The following is a 10,835-nucleotide window of genomic DNA, read 5'->3' on the forward strand; positions in this document are numbered from 1 at the left end:
TTCATGAAAGGAAGCCAGTGAATGGGAATATCACTCTGAGGGAAGAACAGGTGATAATGACAGGTTGTTCTTTTATATTTCCTTTTTGTTCTTGTTCTGTTTCCTCCTCTCAGAGGACTGCAATCATGTACTCAAGAGCCAAAGTAAAATACATTATAATAGTAATAATGGTAATACTACATACTCCTAGTGTAACTTTTTTGCTAATATCTCCACACATTCTGCAAATATCTAGGAAGTTAGGCTCAGTCTCTCCTATGCAGCAGGAACATAAATATTTTAGCAGTTTGCAGATGGAAAAACTGAATGTGCATACAGGTTTTAAACAGTTAGTCCCAGGTTACTTGGAGTAAGCACCTCCAGACTTAAGCTCCCCCTGCCCACACACCAAACTAACTGAAAACTGAGCAGCCATTACTAATGAGCCAGCTGCTGAGCGTGAGTTAATCAGTCCTGGTAAGAGATTATATAGCTTTTGGCTAGTTCAGAGCATGAGCAGAGTGAGTTTTATCTGTCTGCAAAGGGCCACACAAATAATAGCCTTCAGGCTGCAGGGCTGGAAACAGTCCTCAGCATCATCTGTATGGCCAGGAGGTGACACAGCACACAGAGATGTGTGTATAACAAACTCATTGCAGAGCACCAAAACCTTCCAGGGAGGTACAGTTAATGGACATGTCAATAACCTCATCTGCGTCTTTGAAAGGAGCCAGAGCACAGAACTGCTTTGGCCCAGTTTTTAAAAGGCAGTGCTGCCTGCTACAATCTCTCCACAAATACGTCAGGTCCTCAAAATCATAAAACAGGCTTGAAAACTGCAAGATTAAAACCAACCAGATAAGAGGAAAGAGATCCTCAGGGTGCTGCAGGGTCAGGTTTTTCTCTGCAGTGGAAATGACTAGCATCTTATTTTTTAATGAAAAAATCAGAACTCTGATTAAAGCTTCTCTATTTGCACATATTTACCGACAGGGGTCAAATATGAATGGGCCCCTTTCGTTAATGTGAAACTGGAGAATTTTCCTGAACCTACCTGGTTCCTCTGCCTGCAAATCTCTCTGATTATCTGTAATCAGGAAAATTCAGGGTTTTTTAGCAACAGCTACAGTCAGGTCTTGTTTGTATGAAGCTAGTGGTGCTGTGTCCTGCCTCCTCAAGGGCCAGATTCTAAGGCTGGGGCAATCCCCCTCGAGCCCTGCCCAGCAGAAGCAGGAGGGCAGCACCAGCCTTTCCTTGCTACCAGCCCGTGTCCCCTGCTCAGGCTGCAGGTGGTGCTAGCCTGGCACCCCAGTATTAGCAATGCAAAGAGTGATCATTCTGACATGAAAACCTATCAGAGTGCCTTTTACTCTGGTGTAAATGACAATGCAAGCTGCTGAGACAAAGGAAATCAGATCTAAGCCATCTTCTATGTGTTTTTTCTGGCTGAAGGCTCAGAGAACATGTACAGGAGTATAAATTTACCCATCACCTTTTCCATCACTCTGCACACTCCCAGCCTTCCTCTGTCCAGAGGAGCTTGTTCCTCTTAGATAATTACACAACAGTCCAATTAACAAGAAAACTTTCCCTCTTCAGCGCCCAATCAGACTACCAGATTATTAAAGGCTCCCATTGGCACTGACCTGCACTTTGCTTCGAATCAGAGGGCAACCACATCTGTGAAAGGAACAGAAGGGACAAATTTAATTACTGGCAAACTAACTCGTCAGGATTTCCATTCCTGGTATTGCTGGAGTGTAGAGAAAAGGGTTTGTGGTTTATGTGGGAGGTCAAACAAAGATGGGAAAGGGGCTAACCATAAGAATTTGTGCTGGAAATCACTGCTAATTAAGATAAAATGCAAAACCAGGGAGCTGCTTCATCTGCCAGCCTCTTCCATGCAGTATAGACCTAAATCACACTGGTTTTTTGTTCTTGCTCAAGGATTTGACCCTTTTACCATACAACCTAGGTCCATATAGTGTCCTTCTTAAGGGAGGGGTCAGGGGAAGAGCCTAAGGAGTTCAAGTTTTTCCGCTTTTGCACTTGAGGACCGTTTACGTAAGTGCCTGGAAATAGTGATTCCTCCCTCCCAGTGCCTTTGAAAGGCACTTTATTTTAATGCTACAGAAGGGAAAGCAGGCACACAGACTCATGCTGAACTTGTGATTCCTTTGATGGGTAACAGCACAGACTCAGCGCTGTCAATGAGGACTTGAAACTAAATTCAGCAGCAAAGGCAAAGCCCTTGGGACATGGAAGCAGAAGTGCTGCAAACCACTTGCTCTGGTGTAGTCTCCCATCGGTGGCACAAGGGCTGTGGGTACACACAGCTCGCAGAGTCCTTCAGTCTGCTCCACTGATGGAGCAGAACCTCTGCTGCAGGTCGATCGTTTGTTATGTTTCAGGATGGACTCCTGCTCCTTCAGGCCCACGGCATTGTTCAAATGGGGAGGTGGATGGGAGGAACTATGCAAGTTGGCATAGCAACCTCAGGCTCTGCGCTTTGAGGCTTATGCAACCACGAACAGGTTGAGAAGGTGGGAAAGGGCACTTCCCTTCTCTCGCATCAACAATTGCTTCACATCCTTGGCAAATAAGCAGAAATAAACGATCTGCCAGAACTTTGAGCTTCCTGCAAAGCCTCCCCCTTGCCCTGCTTTTCCTTCTGGAGGCTTTACAAGCTTTTGGGCAACAGCAGGAGCCTGCAAAGTGCTCATCACCCCATCCATCACCCATGAGAGCATGACCTGAGAAAGGTTACTGGCTTTCCGGGTTTTACTCACCACCAGCAGCCAACCAAGGGTGCTGCAGGTGCAGAGTGCATGACTAAAAATAGGATGGATGACCCACTGACTGCTGTGCTTTAGCCCTTACAGACTCAGCCTTACCAAACCACGTGCTCCAGGTCTGCACCACAGAGATGCAATCCTGCACCTCCAAGGAGAAGATGGTGTATGACAGCTTTTTGCTCTCACTGCCAATACAAAGCATGGAGGTTTTAGGTACTAAGTGTTTTCAGGTGAACAGCTAAGCAGCTCTTCTGTCCTCCCCCTTTAAGCAAAGGAAAAGGTGAAGAAAAGCCAGGGGTTTTGTTAGCAGAATGTATCCCCGAGATACTTTTCCAGCATAGAGTAGTTCATGAGGTTGATTGGAGATCTGCTTCCATCTTGGCTTATTGCAGCCTCAGTTGTGAGTTTTTTAGACACCACTAGCAACTGCATCTATCATGCTGGACAAATTTTATTTGTGAATACTGAAAAGGGCAGCTAGGGAATAAATCTGACGTCCTCTCTGTAGCTGAGCTAATGTAAACTCTTGCCAGCAGGGAGAGCTTTAAAGTGGGCAGATAGGCAGCTTGGTCAGAAGCGCAAAAGGGCACTGCACTGAGCTGAGCATATGGCTGCTCAATAACCACTGCAAATCCTTGTGGTTTTACAGTGAATCTCCTAACAGCTGATGAGTCCTTCAGGATTTGGATCTGTGTGATGAGAAGAAAAAACTCCTCAGTTTTGTTTTTATTTTAAGGCAGGGAACGCAACACAAAGACAACAAAACAAAGTTTTCATGAATGCAGAGAAAATTCTGTAAGCATCATTGGAATTAATCCTACAGATCCAAAGGTTTGGAACTAAATGCAGGTCATTCCTATTTTCAGGCAGAAAATAAATATTAATAACTTGTAGGCCAGTCTCATGATTCAGGAAGAGGTGACTCATGCTTCAAGATGCTTGGCAAGCCAGCATTGACATTGCTACAAACACCTTCAGTGTCCCATTAGCACCTAGTCAGAGGTGCTAGGACTTCCTGAACAGCCACTATGAAGAAGCAAAAAGCCTTGGCTGCCCAGGTTAGTATCCCTCTGTGCCTTGGCCTGCCAAACATGCCCCGATGTGTTTCCCAGTGAACCTGGCCAAGCCTCTTTAGGATCATCAAAGGTGGTGAGGAGCTCAGACAGTTCTTTACTGCTCTGTGGCTGGATGGCTTTTTTCTGTATGGAAATTATCTCTACCCAGGGTGCAGTTTTCCGGCACCCCTGACACTGAGCTTCAGGGAATTTTTTATACGACTTGATGAACCAAAGCCAGCCCATGCACTTTGGGGTACTTCAATTTTTCCTCATGCTCTGGACAGGAGAAAGCAGAGGAAGGTGATAGCTGGCAAGCTCATCCCAGCTATTCTGAAGATGGATGTACTTATGGAAAGGAAACAGCTACACAAGGTGCCTTTAACAGCCTTTCCAGACCTCTGTCCCAACTCCTGTCTCACAGCTATCCTGTTTGTGGCACATGAGCATCATGAAAATGGGTCTGCAAAGGGAAGGGAGAAAGGAACATTCAAACCTTGTGCCAACACATCTAGAGGGGAACACTGCTCCTGCTAGAGCCTGCCCAGAGCAAGCACAGATCCACTGGGCTCACACTAAGGAAGAAGGTTATGGTCTGTTCACCAGCAACTGGGCAAACTAACACTTACATGCAAGCCAGCCTGCACTGAAAGGTCCTCACATTTGGTGGCTTGGGTCTGTAAGCTTCCTTCAGGCTTCCTTTTTGATCAACCCCAGGCTACTAAACAAAGATGAAAATTGCAGGTAGCCCTAAGAATGACATGGCAGGTACTGTCACCTCCCCTCTGGTTATTGCTGAAGGAAGATATGCAGACCTAAGGCTGCAGCGTGCCAGACCCAACTACAATGAGATCACACAAAGTCCTAAATAGCCAAGAAAAATGTTACAGAGCAGTTTTAAACTCTTCCTTAAGCTAAAGGTTTTGCATTCCCTAACTGTCCCACAGTTGCAGTGCAGAGAGGTCCTGGAATATCACCTGTATCTGTGTGTGGTAATGGAAATGTCCCTCAGCTTCACTCAGACTGTCACTTGCTACCACACAGACAGCATCCCCCATCCTCACCGACCACTGTCTGTCCCAAGAGACAGTGTGACACAACAGGCCAGAGTTATGTAGGGACACCATTGCCTTTTGAGGCTGTGACAGAGTCCAGTGCAAAGTGGAGGCCAAGCACACATGGACTGCACAGCCAAGCACGATTTGCTGCCTGCTGTTTCTCTCCAGTGTCTCTGTAGCCATGGCTGCTTTGCATTTCCTCCTTGCCATAGCAGCAAGACTAACCCAGCATACAGACACAGTTAGGAAGTCAAATCCCAGGAGTTCAAGGGAGTTGTGGGAGACACGGTGAGTGCCTTTCACAGTGCTTCCTTGCTGTTGAAGGAATTTGACAGGCAATACATTTAAAATGGGTTGAGTGGCTCTTGGAGGGGGTGCCTTGCCGGGGGTGGCAGAGGGACGGCGCAGAGCTGCTCATTGTTCTCCTGTCTAGATGCTACCCCCTCAGTCTTTCTGCTCACAAAGGGATTTATCAGCACTCCATGCCAGCCATTTTCTTGGATTTGGCCTGATGACCAAAGCTGCCCTCAGATGAGAAGACAGCCAGATTCCTTCACATCTCTGCTGCTTTCTGTTGTCTGCCATTGTCAGGGAGAGTAAAAGAGGATCATGGATACAGTGTCCAAGCGTGATGGAGTTGAAGTCAGTGGTTGTGGGGAATGGCTGGCACTCTTGCCATCAGACCTTTAAGGAGCTCTGTAAGACAAACAGATACCAATCTGTGGTGAATGCAGTGCTTATTCTCTGCAAAACCTCCCTCTGTAGTCCCTCTTTGGGCAGCAAGATCCAAGTGAGCACGCACTTAAAAGAGCCCTGTTAGATAGTGCACCACAAGCGTGGCATCATACCATTGCAGGCTTTGTCTCCAGTGGCATTTGGGGGTGGGAAGGGGGAACATTACAAATACTTCCCCTTCCTCTGCCACCTTCCTGCACCCAAAACCTCCTTCTCACTCTCTAGTATTGACTCTTACCAGTCCCATGCAAAGTTAGGCACTGGTCCACTTGCTGTAAAGGTCTTCCCTTCTTCCAACGTGTGTTGTTCCAAGTTGGGTACTGCAGACAGCAAGCATCAGAAGGAAAACAACCATGTTAACAGAAATGGATTTTTCTCTCCAAACAGATGGACAGCAAATATTTTTAAACACAGTCTCAACCAGATGTGCTAATTTGTACCTCTGTAACCCCACAATCCTTTCTTGTAAGAAAGCAAAAGAACAGATGGGTAATATTATATTATATATATAATTATATATAATTATATATATATTATATAATAATTATAATAAACTCCAGGGAGATGGATGGCTGCATAGTGGACACATTTGATTCTTCTCCAGTTCTCAGACAGGACTCCAACAAAGCACTTAATTTTTGAAGCCTAGCCTGTAGTCACAACTAGCCCTGAGATTTGCACACTAGTCCAGGTTCAAAAGCACCAAGCATGGTTGCATCAACAAGTCTAAAGAGAGAAGGGATATGTAGACAAGACAGTAAGAGAAAGTTGTGTCAAATGCTAACTTTTGGAAACAGCAAAAAGCACAGATGCTCCCTGGAAGGGAGAAACATAAAGCAACAGTGTCTAAAGAGACATGAGAGGAATCACAGGCAGCAAATTGGTCTTGGCTCCACAGGTCATGAATGTCAGCCAGAAAACTAAACACAAGCAGTTTGGTCTGCATTGCTTTCTGCCACAGCCTTGGAAGGAAACACTACTTAGGTGACTGTGGCCAGCAATCTTATGGAACAGTTATCTTGAGTGTGGGCCCTTACCAGAAAGATACTGGGGAAATTCATTGCTTAGAGTCCAGCTCAGATCCCTCCATCTCCCAGAGGGTCACATCTCCCTCTCCTCTAAGTCACACCCTACCAGAATCCACCACAGGAATCTGTAAAGGAAGAAACTTATTTTTTACATACCTATTTTGCCCCATTTAGAGCAGGGACAAACCCAAACTGCTGGAAATGTGACCTGACCATCACATTCCTGATGACTCAAGAGCTGAGGACTCTAAATCTTGCTGGGATTACTCTTCTTTGAAAGTGGGGATGACTGTGACACTATCCCATGGACCCTGGCACACTTCTTTCCTCTGGTCTCTTGAGTTTGCTCAGGTTGATACAATGATGCCTCTGCAAATCCAGGAATTATGAAACTTCGTGTATGAGATACCCATGAAGAGACACTCATAAAGCCTTTCCTATAAAATAGCTGCTTTGTGAAATGAGTAACTAAAATAAGAGCATCTGCTACCTCAAATATAAATAGGTTTTTCTGCCCAAATTGAAGGCAGATGAAAGACTTTTACCTATTACTGCTCCCGTGAAAAGCAGACAGCAACTTTGAAAAAGGAAATGCATGGAAGAATGGCCCTGAAGAGAGCCTGGAGAAAGGCTGCTGTGCTGTATGCTCTTTAAAAGATTTTAGGACCCAAGAGGAAAGAAGCTGCACAGAAGAAGGATTCCATACCTCCTTGTTAAACATACAGGACCATGTCAAAAATCTGCAACTGCTTTAACAATTTCTTGGCCTGGTGGAAATTACCCTTTGGAAGACATAGCAGCTGTAGATCCATCCCTCCATAGGCAGTAAGGCCTTTGCATAAGGGAAATGCCTAAAACAGGGAGATAAATAGAGGATATAACCCTAGTCCACAGAAGTCCCAAGGATGCAGACATCAAGGAAAAGAGAGAACTGTTTGGCTGGTTTGTGGAGCAGACATTCTGTCCAATGCCATGACAGTCTCTCAGTGCTGGGATCCATCTGGTTTTGGACTAATCTCCAGGAAGATCGGTGAAAGCCACTTTGCTTTTTGTTGCTTGTATAAAGCTTGACAGATTCAGACTCTGGGAGGTGCCCTGAAGTGAGCAGTCCTCTTCTGGCAAGGAGTTACCATCACGATAAACACCAGCCTTTCTTGCCCCTAAATAACCCAAGCAGATGCACAGCCTTGCCTTTCATGGACAAGAGTCCCAGGAGTCCTCCAGGGCAGGCTGCAGCACATTTCAACCTTTGGACACAGCGGGGCAGGGGACTCTCACAATCAGAAATCCAGGTCTAGTCTGTCATTAAGAAGACTTGCTTGGAGGCAGTGCAGATAAAAAACATGGAATGCACAGCTTAAAATGGGAAGCTGTCCATCTGACTGTCTCCTGGAATAATTTTCTTTGCTTCCACAATCTGACCCTGGGCAGCTCCCTCCCTGCCCTGAGGCCTGGACCTATTCTTGGTGGTGCCACTGGATTAATATTGCAGGGAACGGAAAGGTGATTGCAGATTTGGACAAAGGAGAGCATGCCCTTCTCCGTGGGAAGGAGACAACAGCACAATGAATGTGGGAAGCTGTCAGTCAACATTCGAGCCCCTCCACAAGGCTGGACTCCTGCTCTTCCAGCAGCAGGAATGCTAATCATCCAGATGAGCTGGTTGTTCCACTGCTCCAAGGCTGACTGATACCAGCAATTAAAACGGCATTTCTTTATGGGGCAACTTGGTGTGGTTGCTGCATCTTAGGAACTCAGGCACTTTGGAGGCAGAGTTCAGGGTGGGCTTTGTCTTCTGGAGGGAGCTGTAAAGGCCACTCTGCAGTGAAGTCACCACTCATGTCAAGCAGACCCTCTCACCATGTTAACTCAATTAGCATGCATTTTGTGGGGGGTTTTTGCTCTGTTTTGTGTTTTCATGCTGCAGATCAACTAATTTTCTTAGTCCAATTAGAGTTACAGCTGCTAAAGCCTAAGGCATGACTGGCTGATTGGGTTTTGAAGAATGTGACATTTTGCAGCTAAAAGCTTTATCAAGGGTAAGCAGCATTAACCTCTTTTCTTGCTTCCTTTTTTCTCTTTAAGCAATAGAGATTTGCTGTCTGCAGCTGGACCCACTGCTCACACCCGAGTCTGGGCAGCTCGTGATAAATGACTGCTTCCCCACAGCTTTGCATCTCAGTCCTCCCAGCTCAGCAATTGAGTGCCTAGCCTACTGGCAGGGAAGGTAGATCCCTCACATTAAACCGTACACCTGATGTGAAACTGTCCCTGTGCAAACACAGGCATGGCAGAAACTCCCCTGAATGGCCTGGATGGGCTGGGGCCCCTATTTGCTTTAGTAGGAGTGCCCTCATCTGCCTGCTCATCCCACCTTCCCAGACTGAGTTACTGCTGCACACGGATATAACCTTCCCTGCTCCATATGGATATAACATATCCTGCTTCTCTCCTCACAGTCTTGCTGCACTACACCTACACACACACCTGTCTGCACACTCACAGGAAACTCTCAGCACACTGGGAGTTAAGGGCACATTACCTTAATAAGCAGGCAGATTTAACCAAAGCCAACAATGCTGCCAGAATGGCCCCAAGCCCAGCTTTGACGTGACTCTGGAAAGGCCACCAGCACATGGATGAACGAGCTGTGGCCTCTCTGGCTTCTTGAAAGCAAAATGCCACAGTGCAGAGAAACAGCGTCCTTGTCACAGAGCTAATGCAGGCTGAACAAGAGACACCTTGTCCTAAGCCTCTCTCTGTGTGATTCATCTGAGAAATACCAGCTTGCAAAGCTTTTGATTAGGAGTCTTCTTCCAAAATGGCAGCATCCCTTCATACTCTGTTGCCCACTGAAGGGATTTCCTCCTCTCATCCCACCCAGATTTCCCCATTCTTTATAAGGGTCTTGAGACAGAGGTTGCCAGAGCTGTTCTGGGTCATGGTATTCCCTAAGCCAAAGAAAGAACCAGGGGTTCTTCCCTGCAAACAGTATTTTTCTGTAGATACAGGCTCACAGCAAGAGCTTGACTTTTAGAAGGGAAAGGAAATCAAATCCTTCAAAATGTGTCTGCTTTGAGGATTAAATCATATTCATTGCAGCCTATTTGTATATTTAGCACATATTCTTGGCACAGATATAGATTCAATTCTCATTTCGTTTACACAGCTGCAAATCCCCATCTGAGTTAAAAGAAGAGGGTAAAATCAGAGCCTGTAAATCCACTCTAGAAAAGATATTCAATCTTGTAAGTCACAGTTTACACCAGACCTTAACCACAAGAGACTGAGAGGTTGTCTATTTACTTCTAGAGTGAGGATGCAGGACTTACAGACAGTTTACTTCTAGAAGCCAGTTCTGCCCCCATCTGTAACTGCAAAGCATCTCAGCACATTATGGGTAATTACTGCTCAGTGGTGAAAGACTGCTGTAGTTTCCATTGGGATAAACCATACCCATAGCCTAAGCATTGAATGACAGCCTGGCACAACTGTCAGAGTCTGGCTCGTGAATGGTCTGTGTGTCAGTACACTTAGCAATCCAGAAAAAATACACTTCCCTATTCTTCCAAAGGAAGGTTTTAAGCAAAAAATGTGTGGGAAGAGACATATCAAGGGTGCCTGGAACCACTGAATACACCAGTTGGAGTCAGTTTTGGAGAATGCCTTTTCCACTTGCTCAGGGAGAATTTAGAGATGATTCAAACCTGCCACAAAGAGCCCAGTCCTAAAAGGGATGTGGGGATCAGCCAGTTGTCTCCAGTTTCCATCTCTTCCTTACTGATAAAGGTAGCTTGGTGCAAATCCTCCTGTTTGTATTCATTACTGGTAGATCGGACTATTCTTTCAAGACTTTTCTTTTTAACTGGAATATGGCATTTTACTGATTCCATGTTTTTTACACCAGGTCCAAAATATGGCACCTCCATATGGCTGCAAAACATATTAGCCAGTCTGAACACGAACATGGATGTGGAGTTAACTATTAAAGATACAGTAAAAATCTACTATATAGCTGATAATTCTGGCTTTCTTAAAATGTTTTCAACATGTAAAAAACTATACATGTTAATATGAATTAACATTGTGACTTCTACTCCTTCTATTTAAAGCCTGGATCTGGACTCCAGGATTTTCCTGCAAGCCTTCAGACTCGGATTTGGTTTTTGACAGTTGAAAACAAAT

At 45.5% G+C, this 10,835-nt stretch overlaps 1 long non-coding RNA gene across 1 annotated transcript; it reads right to left on the minus strand.

Annotated features, from left to right (window-relative positions):
* Positions 1 to 3,488: 3,488 nt before the first annotated feature.
* On the minus strand, positions 3,489 to 5,935 carry LOC120411936. Its single transcript, XR_005604530.1, has 2 exons — positions 5,861 to 5,935; positions 3,489 to 5,583 (listed from the first exon to the last, which is right to left on the minus strand). It is a non-coding gene; the product is annotated as an uncharacterized LOC120411936 (long non-coding RNA).
* Between the last annotated feature and the right edge of the window lie 4,900 nt (positions 5,936 to 10,835).

Source organism: Corvus cornix, chromosome 1A, assembly GCF_000738735.6.
Source record: "Corvus cornix cornix isolate S_Up_H32 chromosome 1A, ASM73873v5, whole genome shotgun sequence".
NCBI lineage: Eukaryota > Metazoa > Chordata > Aves > Passeriformes > Corvidae > Corvus > Corvus cornix.